This window comes from Pelophylax lessonae (assembly GCF_965119305.1).
Source record: "Pelophylax lessonae genome assembly, chromosome: 11".
NCBI classification, from domain to species: domain Eukaryota; kingdom Metazoa; phylum Chordata; class Amphibia; order Anura; family Ranidae; genus Pelophylax; species Pelophylax lessonae.
Window position 1 is genome coordinate 139,786,501 of NC_138778.1, and position 11,055 is coordinate 139,797,555.

Here is an 11,055-nt window from a genome sequence, read left to right on the forward strand (position 1 = left end):
ATGGCAAAAGTAACAGGACCGGGAATGTCAGCTTTCAACTCAGTTGCAAATTCCAGTTATAGCCATTAATAATAAATGCAGGTGAAAAAAGATGAGAGGATAATCATCTGGTTTGCCATGTAAGTATCAACAATACCTGCCGTAGCAGGGTTCCTGAAGTGTCCGTACCTCCGTATGTAGATCACTGGACCTGCCGGTAGTGGCGTTCCTCATGTGGCGTTCTTCTTCCACACTCGCTCTGCAGACTTCCTGGTTGGACGTTCAGGCTCGTCGAGCACGGCCTGACGTCATATCCGGCGTGGAGAGTTGGAGGCGGGGGAACAGTGAGGAAGCCTCCGTGCAGTCGTCCAGAGGTTATGGAGGAACCGGATCCATCAACTAAGGGCAAATGACGCCAACGCTGACGCGTTTCACTGGCAAGACGCTAAAATTCCGTGGGTGCTTTAAAAAGTAAGTTTTTGTGTCTGCAGCTCTGGAGGAAACCATGGATCTGGACGTAGTTCCAGTAGGTCAGGCGGTGTCTAGATGAGCATATTTCCTGTAGGTTTTGGAAGCTTAGAATCTTCCGTTTGAAAAACATTGAGACGCTACAAGAGGAGTCGGCATGTCTCTGCTTGTTCTAAGAAGGGCTTTATTTTGTACACCTGGTGGGAAATCCGGGTTGTTATAAAGGGGCATAATTGGGCTCGGAAGAGATGATAGGCCATATTTAAGCATTGACTTTTGAAATATTTTGAGAGTGGTGTAAATCAGTGGATGTTTTTTAATATCTGGTGAGTAAGAGCGACTGTTAGCCCATAATAGGTGATGAGTATCGCATAGGGACCACTGCTTTTCAATATTGACCCAATCCTTAATATCGCTGTGGCAATGCCAGTCTATTATTCTAGTCCGGTGGGTAGCCATGTAATATTTGTAAAAATGCGGAACCCCCGAGAAGGTGCGGAGAGGAGAGAGGGAGTTGCTGTGAAGAAGTCCGGGACAGAGGACACCTGCTGGAGAAAGAAGGCTTCACCATCAGTCGCCTCCACCCTAAAGAATTCTAGGGTGAAAGATGACTGGTAGAGCGAGAGCTAGAGCGCGGGGGAGAGCTCGCGTTACAGAGCAGCTTCAACCTGGACAGCCACAGCCGCAAACACAGCCTCAAGCCACACAGGCTGCAGGGAGGGCGGCAGCGAGACCTGCAGTTCTTCCGGAGCCATTACAGCCTGAGCCTCAGCTTGTTGGCAGGGGGCGCCAGAGGGGACCTCCAATAGGTGAACGGCCTCCAGCTCTCAGCTGGATTTCAAGAGATATCAATCGGTGAACGAGGCGGTCGCAGACGGGATTTTCAGGACCTTGGAGTGAACACTCGCCAGACAATCGAGCATTTCCAAGCATCCAACACCAACCATATCAAACTGGTCTCCCGGCCGCAGTGGGTCTTGTTTCAATACCATATTGACTACAATCCTCAATCGTCGTGACTCCATGGGAGAACAGCTTTGCTATACCAGCATGAAGAAGTCATCGGGAAAGCGCTGGCTTTTGATGGTACCATCTTATTTTTGCCGAAAAGACTCAATAAGGTTACAGAAGTGTTCAGCCAAACCCGGAATGGAGAGAATGTGAGAGTGACAATTACTCTGACAAATGAGTTGCCGCCAACTTCACCCACTTGCTTTCAGTTTTACAACATCATCTTCAGGAGACTACTCAAGATTATGAACATGAAGCAGATTGGACGCAACTACTACAACTCCAATGATGCTACAGAAGTCAGAGAACACCGCCTGACTGTCTGGCCTGGCTTTTCAACCTCCATCCTGCAGTATGAAACCAGCATTATGTTGAATATCGACATCAGCCATAAAGTACTGAGAAACGAGACCGTCCTCGACCTTATGCACTATATATATATATATATATATATATATATATATATATAAGTCGTGTGGGGCGCAGAGCTTTCAGGATTTCTGTGTTAAGGAGCTGGTTGGGCAGATCGTGCTTACCAAGTACAACAATAGGACATACCGCATGGATGAGATTTACTGAAATAAGTCTCCAGCATCTACATTTAACAAGTCAGATGGAAGTGAAATCACATTTATGGACTACTACAAAAATCAATACAATATAAATATCCAGGATGCAAAGCAACCCATGCTTGTCAACATACCCAAAAGAACCCAGCCAGGTGTCACCAATGGTGCTGTTTTGTTGGTGCCAGAACTTTGTAACTTGACAGGTTTAACAGACAGGATGAGAAGCGACTTCAATGTCATGAAAGCTCTTGCTGTTCACACCTGACTGCCCCCAGACCAGAGTGAGCGAGAAGTTGGACGATTCCTTTACTACATTCACAAGGATGACAGCGTTCAAAAGGAGCTGCATGACTGGGGCCTTAACTTTGACACCAAGCTTCTGAACTTTACAGGGAGAGTTGCCCCTCCAGAGAAGAAGATTTTGCTGAGCGGCCGATTTGCAGAATACAATCCCCAGTTTGCAGACTGGCTTAGGGAGATGAGAGGTCCCGTTTTGCTCAGTGCTCCAGTTCTGAACAGTTGGCTGCTGGTTTACCCCCGAAGAAATCATGATGCAGCCAGTGCTCTTTTACAGAATTTATATAAAGTCAGCCAGCAGTTGGGGATCCGGTTGAATAAAGCTGTAACGGTGGAAATAGAGGACAATGTGGGTGCTTAGAAAAAATGCAAAAAAGTTGGACCCGGCGCTACCACTTTAAATCGTGCATGTGCAAATTAGAAAAGTGCATAAAGTGCTACAGTGCACCCAATAAAATATAAAATATATGTATAGTATATAAAGTGCTACGTGCTATTTATGGGCTGTGCTTAGTGTGCCACATTGTAAACATCATATGTTGTACATATAAAGTGCCGGGTGCTGATAAAGCCAAGAACCACGTGTAGTGATTAAGGAGACAAATAAACAAGCAAAGTTATGGCGTTGGTGGATGCCCCACCAAAGCACCGCTGCTTACCGCACACTCTCGGCCAATGCCTCGACACTTCCTGGTCACTAGAATAAAGGATAAGCCTCCATTGCGTAGCATATGTTATGTCAACCAAAATAACGTAGCATCCACTCACAGTTAGGGAGTTCACTTTCAGCTTGAGAGGTGTTCGCCCGACCGCTTCCGCGTTCCACCGGCTCAAACCACCGTTCCCGGAAGTGACGTATTGACGTACACAAACCACGCCCTACGCGTTTCGTCATACGACGTCATCTGGAGCGTGCCATCCATCACTCCTCCCGGTCTTTTTATAGGCTGGGATGCCGCCATCTTGGTGTACCAAGTTTGAGGCCGGACACGGCGGCCATCTTGGTGCACCTATCCCGTAGCCTAATGATCTTTGTTCATCATGTGAACTCCCTTCATGCTGTGTTTGCCGTACATATAAAACCATAAACTTTATTAAAACAACAAGTACGACTAAACTTAAATGCCGATTGGTAATTGAAATGGGTTGAAGATTATAAAAATATATAAAAAGAGATGTGCTAAAGGTGATGTGTCTGGCTTAATCGGTAGTGAGCCGATGTCCAGTAGTGCCGTGATATAAATAAAAAGAATACTCATTAGATATTTTTATTGAGTGACAATGTGATTTAGTGATGTGTGTGGGTTACACTTAGTAAGTACGTGGGCCGATGTGTCTACGCAGATGGTGCTAGACTATAAAGAAGAAGAAAGTGCCCATACATGTACCAATCTAATCGGTGAGATAGAAATCGTGCTGAAAAAGAATTTTCGTGCTGAAAAAATTCCTTTTTCTGTTGTTTTAAAACAAGAACAAAAAACCAAAAAACAGGTTCTTCCATGAGTCCAACCGCTGAAAATGTAGGTCCATGTTTTTGTGAACTTCCAAAGAAATAGTAAAAAAATAGTAAAAAAATTAAAATTAAAATAGGTGATTATACCAATCTCTTATACATCCAGGCTTCTCCAGAGGACCCAAATAATGTTATGCGGGAAAAAACATATAGATTATAAATATTCCAAGGTAGGTAAAAAATATATATATATATTACCTAAAAATATGTGGAAAAATATATATAAAAATATATATATATAAAATATATATATAAAATTTAGAAATTGTATCTTTAAAAACAAGTTTCTTTAAAACCAAGGAGCTGTGATACAAATAAGAGAGGACTGAATTCCTTAAAAACCTAAAAACCTAAAAAACCCAAAAAACCTCGAAGAGGGCCCATACGGGAGGTTAAAAAGGATTTAAGGAGAATCAAAAGGAGAATCAAACATGGGGGGCACAAGCCTTAAAAGATTAAAAATCAGTAATAAAACAGTTCAGATCTATGTCAATGTTCAAGCCTTTCGGTTGAAGGGTCTGCATCTGATATATCCACTTCGTTTCGTTCCTTGATACATCTATTTTCTTGTTACTTCCTCTCCAGTTGTTTTTTATTTTATCAATAGCGTAAAATACCATTACGGTGGGGTCTTGGGAATGGTGAAACTTAAAGTGTCGTGACAGACTATGCTTGTCAAACCCTTTTCTGATATTCTTTACGTGCTCCCTGATGCGGACAAATAGGGGTCTGGTGGTGCGGCCTACATACTGTAATTTACAGGGACATTCCACCACATAGGTGACATGAGTGCTTGTACATGTGATGGTTTCCTTTATTTCATATGTTTTTCCTGTACTATGTGCCATAAAGGAAGTTGTTTTTCTTCTCTTTTCCTTAGATGTTCTACATGGGAGACATTTTCCGCACCTAAAGAAGCCCTTTAGGCTGGTTGGAAGGTTTATTTGCTTAGGAGGATCAACAACATTGTGCACCAGCCGGTTCCTAAGGTTTGGTGCTTTTCTATATATGAAAGTTGGTTTTGCAGGGAGGATGTCTCTAAGTGTTGCATCTGCCTGTAGGATAGGCCAATGTTTTCTCACAATTTTCTCTAAGGCCTTATGTTGGGTACTGTATCCCGTTAGAAATGCAAACTCGGTGTTTTTGTTATTCCCGTTACCTTTATTTGGCGCATCCTTGATCAGATCTTCTCTATTCATTTTCTCTACTATTTTCTTGATGTTGGTTAACTCATTCCTTTTATACCCTTTCTCCACAAACCTGTCAATTAATAATTCTGCTTGTGTTTCGAAGTCTCTAATATCGCTGCAATTCCTTCTGATTCTCATCAGTTGCCCTTTGGGGATGTTTCCCAGCCACTTCGGATGATGGCAGCTGCTTTTAGGAATGTATCCATTTCGATCGGTTTTTTTAAAAAACGTTTTACTGCTTAGTCTTCCATCCTTTTTTGTTAATTCCAGATCCAGAAATGCAATATGTTCATGGTGAAAGGTTCCTGAAAAAGTGATGCCATATATATTCATATTGATTTCATCAAAGAATTCTCGCAGGGATTGCTCACTTCCCTTCCACACAATGATGATATCATCGATATATCGACGGTAATACTTCAGATTATTCCTTGGTATACTGAAAACTTGTTCCTCCTCCCATTTTTGCATAAACACATTTGCTACGCTGGGGGCATACTTAGCCCCCATAGCTACTCCTTTTTTCTGGACAAAGTAATTACCCTTATACCAGAAATAGTTTGATTCCATCGCTGTTTTTAATCCTTCCAGTATATATCCAATCTGCGTCTCCTTCATGTCTGTGTGGGCATGCAGGGCCCAATCTACCGCTTGTAAACCATCTTTTTGTTTGATATTAGTATAGAGGGAGTTTACATCTATTGTGACCAAGATGTCACTTTCCTCTATTTCTAGATCTTTTATTTCTGCTAGCAATTGTTTGCTGTCCCTCAGATAGGACTTTCCTACCGGGACCAAAGGCTGTAGGAACTGGTCCAAATATTCCCCTAGCCTTGAATGCACTGAGTTAATTCCGCTTACGATGGGGCGGCCTGGTGGCTTCTTGTCATCTTTATGTATCTTCGGAATGTAGTAAATAACTGGGGTTTTTGGTTTTTCCAGGCAAATATACCTAGCTTCTTTCTTATTTAAGATTCCCAAGTCTTTTCCTTTTTCCACGTATTTATGTAAAGTTTTTTCAAATCCTTGTTTTGGGTTTCCTTTAAGCTTGATGTAGGTGTCTTTTATATTGAGGAGATTTTCCATCTCCTCTTCATAATCTTTTTTGTTTAGGATTACGAGTCCTCCTCCCTTGTCTGCTGGCCTTATTATTACTCCTTTTCTTTTTTCCAATTTCTTGATAGTATCCCATGTATTTTTCTCTTTTCTGTTTTGAATCCTTAATGCTCTTATGTCTGCTTCCACCATTCGTTTAAATACCTCCAAATTCTCATTCTGAGGATTTTTGGGGTTAAACTTGGAGCGATTCTTTAATAACGTTTGCTTGTATTCTTTATGTATGGGTCTTTGTATCTGCTTTTGTTTCAGAGTGAAATGTTTCTTTATATTTAGCTTTCTGACGTATTTGTTTAGGTCTATGTAGGCCTCGAATTTATCTAAATTTTTTCCTGGCGCATATTTTAAACCTAAATCCAAGATTTTCAACTCCTCCTCTTCAAATTGTGTATCACTCAGATTGTAGATGCCTTTCCCTATTGTTTTCTTCTCCTTTTTCTGTCGTTTCTTTCCTCCTCGTGTTCCTCGTGGTTTTCGTTTCTGTCTCTTTCTTGATGTCGATTTGTGTCCTCCCTGTTTCCACGGTGTTCTCCTTGTTGTCGCTGTTCCATCCACTGCTCTTCCCGAGGTGGTGCTCGGTGCCAGTTCTGTTGCCAATGGCCCCACGGTCTCCGTGGGCCTCCTCTCCCTCGTGGGGGTCTCCCCCTGTTGCCTTGTTGAAAAAAACCCCTTCTGGGGGGAGGTGGTGGTCCTCGGTTGTTATAAGTGGGTTCTGTATAATGTTCCAATGGAGCATATCTGTTATAGGACTCGTACCCATGGTAATTACCGGGTGTCCAATTTCCATATCCATTGTGATTGTTGATTGGAGTCCTATTATGTGAATTCCAATATCCATTATCATTTCTAGGAGTTCTAAACCCCTGATGCTGTGTATTGGGCCTGGATGTACCTCTTTGTGGTCTGGCCTCTGTATATCCTCGCGTATTTCCCCTTGGAGTGTCCTCTTGAGCCCCGACTTCCATCCAGGTGTCATCCTCGTCTCGATCTTCACTGGTTTCTCTTGAGGGGGTGCTCACTGGATCTACTTGTGTTGATTGTACACCATATACTTCATCTGATTGCCATCTATAAACTTCATTATTTTTGTAATCCAAAACATCTCTTTTGTACTTCTTTTGTTTTTTTCCTTGTATTAATTTGTCATATTTTTCTATTCCTTCCTGCAAAGCTTTTTCCTTATCCTTATATTCCCTTGTATCTGCGAATGGTGCTAGTTGCTCTTTCAGAGTGATAATAACCCCTTCCACTTTTTTAAGCTTTAGCTGTCTCCTTTTTATAATCATCAGGAGTAAATCCTTTTCACATTTATTAAAAAATGTGAACCAGTCATCCATATAAAGTGGATCATTAAGTGATCATTGGGTGCAAGGTCCCATCTTAGTCTCCTTGGGGTTATTTTTTCTTTTGTATATTTTTCTAAGGTGGCTATATCCCACCAAACCCTCAGCTGTTTCTCCATATTGTGTCTCAGCTGTTTGAACGAGCTATCCATATCTTGTCTGCTAATGACCACCTCCTGGTCAAAGATAGCCTCCAAATTCACAGTCCTTGAATTCATGTACTTAAAAATCTCCATTGCTGCCGGGGTATGTGATGGGGTTACCATGACAAGTAAAATAAAAGGGATTGTATACCAGCGCTATGGAGTTGTACTGAATCAGGCTCAAATGGTGGTGTAACCTGCCTCCAACCTACCTCTGAGGCAGTAAAATAGAAAAAATGCAAAAAAGTTGGACCCGGCGCTACCACTTTAAATCGTGCATGTGCAAATTAGAAAAGTGCATAAAGTGCTACAGTGCACCCAATAAAATATAAAATATATGTATAGTATATAAAGTGCTACGTGCTATTTATGGGCTGTGCTTAGTGTGCCACATTGTAAACATCATATGTTGTACATATAAAGTGCCGGGTGCTGATAAAGCCAAGAACCACGTGTAGTGATTAAGGAGACAAATAAACAAGCAAAGTTATGGCGTTGGTGGATGCCCCACCAAAGCACCGCTGCTTACCGCACACTCTCGGCCAATGCCTCGACACTTCCTGGTCACTAGAATAAAGGATAAGCCTCCATTGCGTAGCATATGTTATGTCAACCAAAATAACGTAGCATCCACTCACAGTTAGGGAGTTCACTTTCAGCTTGAGAGGTGTTCGCCGGACCGCTTCCGCGTTCCACCGGCTCAAACCACCGGCTCAAACCACCGTTCCCGGAAGTGACGTATTGACGTACACAAACCACGCCCTACGCGTTTCGTCATACGACGTCATCTGGAGCGTGCCATCCATCACTCCTCCCGGTCTTTTTATAGGCTGGGATGCCGCCATCTTGGTGTACCAAGTTTGAGGCCGGACACGGCGGCCATCTTGGTGCACCTATCCCGTAGCCTAATGATCTTTGTTCATCATGTGAACTCCCTTCATGCTGTGTTTGCCGTACATATAAAACCATAAACTTTATTAAAACAACAAGTACGACTAAACTTAAATGCCGATGTGGGTGCTTATCTACAGGCATTCCAGCAGAACATTTCCGACCAAACAGAGATGGTAGTGTGTGTCCTGTCCAGTATAAACAAGATGAAGTATGATGCAATAAAGAAGTACCTGTGTCTGGACGTGCCCATACCTAGCCAGTGCGTGGTCGCCAGGACCCTGAGCAAACCACAGACCCTCATGTCTGTGTGTACCAAGATTGCTCTTCAGATGAATTGTAAACTTGGTGGGGAGCTTTGGAGCGTGGAGATACCGGTGGAGCGCATGATGGTAATCGGGATTGATATCTACCATGACACCGTGGCAGGAAAGCGATCGATTGCTGGTTTTGTCGCTAGCATGAATAAAGGAATGACTCGTTGGTTTTCTCGATGTGTGGTCCAGGATAAAAAGCAGGAGATTGTTGATGGTCTTAAGATCTGCATGCAAGGTGCTCTCCATGCTTGGTTTAAATGCAATGGCTTTCTACCCAACCGTGTTGTCATTTACCGTGATGGTGTGGGCGATGGTCAGCTAAAGACCCTTGTCAGCTATGAAGTGCCACAGATTATGGACTGTATCAGGACAGCAGGCAAAGATTACACCCCTAAACTGACAGTTGTGGTGTTTAAGAAACGGATCAATGCCAGATTCTTTGGTGTTCTTCGTGGTCAGCTCCAGAATCCACCTCCTGGGACAATAGTTGATACTGAAATCACCAGGCCTGAATGGTATGACTTCTTCATCATCAGCCAGTCTGTAGTGTGTTGGGGACACAGTGCCTTGTCGCACAATGTTGTGTATGACAACGGAGGTCTGAAGCCAGATCATATGCAGCGACTGACTTACAAGCTCTGCCACCAGTACTACAACTGGCCTGGAGTGATAAGAGTGCCAGCTCCATGCCAGTACGCCCACAAACTGGCCTTCCTGGTTGGCCAGAGCATTCACAAGGAGCCGCACAGTTCCCTGTCTAGCCTACTCTACTACCTGTAGCCAAGGGAAGAACACAAGACCACCATTTGTCTAAATGCTTCTCAAATTACACATTCTAACTTCAGCAGAAAAATGGCTCCAAACTTCAATTCCTGAAAAACGTCTCAGACAATCAGAAGTTCATATTTCTCAAAGTTGTTTCAGTTTGGTAGTTTGCATTTACTCTTAAAGCTGCTACTTACCCAGGGGGCAGCCAGTATGAGGACTGAACTTTTGGTCTGCCTATGGAAGAGTTTCTTTCCAGTCTTACCTGCACTGAGAAAATATAGAATCTCTCGTTGAACTCTAGTTTTTAAAATGCTTGTTGGATCAGCTTAACAGCCAGGATAGTCAGACCACCTGATATGCAATTTGGCTCCAGGTTGGTGATGAAGACTGACTGTGAAATTGCTAAAGGCCAAAGAGATAAAGCGATCATCTTCAGGAGGAGAGCAATATAAGCATTGCCTGGCTATCTCAGGTCTCCATACTATAGGGTTACTTAAAAATTACCAAGGGAAATCGTACAACTGGGAAACATTACAAAGACTGCATCATGACATGCTGTAAGAAAATTTAGCATCACTTAATTAGAAAACCAATATTGCGCTCACATTAATGAAGCATGCATAGAGGAATCAAGTCTGTTATGTGTCCATCCATGGCCTGCAGCTGATATGTTCAGTGGTTTGTGGAAACCGCAGTAATCAGGACAAGCCATGCAGACCACCCGCCATAGACTTTATTACCAACTTCTCCCACACTCTTAATCAAGTATGTACAGTGTCTCACGGAGGTAGAGTGCACCCCTCACACTTTTTTGTTAATTTTTTTATTCTATCTTTTCATCTGACAACACTGGGGAGGTGGCTCTTGGCTGCAGTGTGGTGTGGTGATTGTGCAGCTTTTGTGGCAGTGTGCATTTACCGTCCCCTCGGAATGGCTCCGCACACCGCAGTGGAACCTGTGGACATTTTGACTTAGGGCTGTACTGCGCGTTTAGACATTAATGGCTGTGTGTTGAGTTGTTTTGGGGGAGCGGGGGATTTGCACTGTTGTGCGGGATGTGCACTCACTGCTTGACATTGTGGCAGCGTGTAGTTTCTTCAGTGTTGTCACATGAAAAGCTATAATGATATAGTTACAAAGATGTGAGGGGTGTACTCACTTTTTGAGATACTGAAGGTGATTTGAAGTTGGGTTGCGCTTGTGGGCTTTTGTTGAGGCTGCTCCTTTTTCCACCCGCCACAGACTATATCATTTTCTGCTGGTCACTGGAGGGCAATTTATAGCATAGACCTGCATCTATTATGCAGGCTCTGTTAGTGTGCATTTTTCTTTCTTTTTTTTTTAAATTGATGATAAAAACAGTAAGCGCACTGGTATAGTATAAGAAAGTTTGTTTTCCAGTTGACAGTCTCCTAATGTGCATACTTTAGTTTAAAATCTGTTCATAGTA

At 42.9% G+C, this 11,055-nt stretch overlaps 1 pseudogene across 1 annotated transcript; it reads left to right on the forward strand.

Annotated features, from left to right (window-relative positions):
• The first annotated feature begins 1,054 nt into the window (after nt 1-1,054).
• On the forward strand, nt 1,055-9,617 carry LOC309566421 (piwi-like protein 1; annotated as a pseudogene). The gene is made up of 2 exons: nt 1,055-2,673; nt 8,643-9,617. The product of its transcript is annotated as a piwi-like protein 1 (transcript).
• The last annotated feature ends 1,438 nt before the right edge of the window (nt 9,618-11,055 follow it).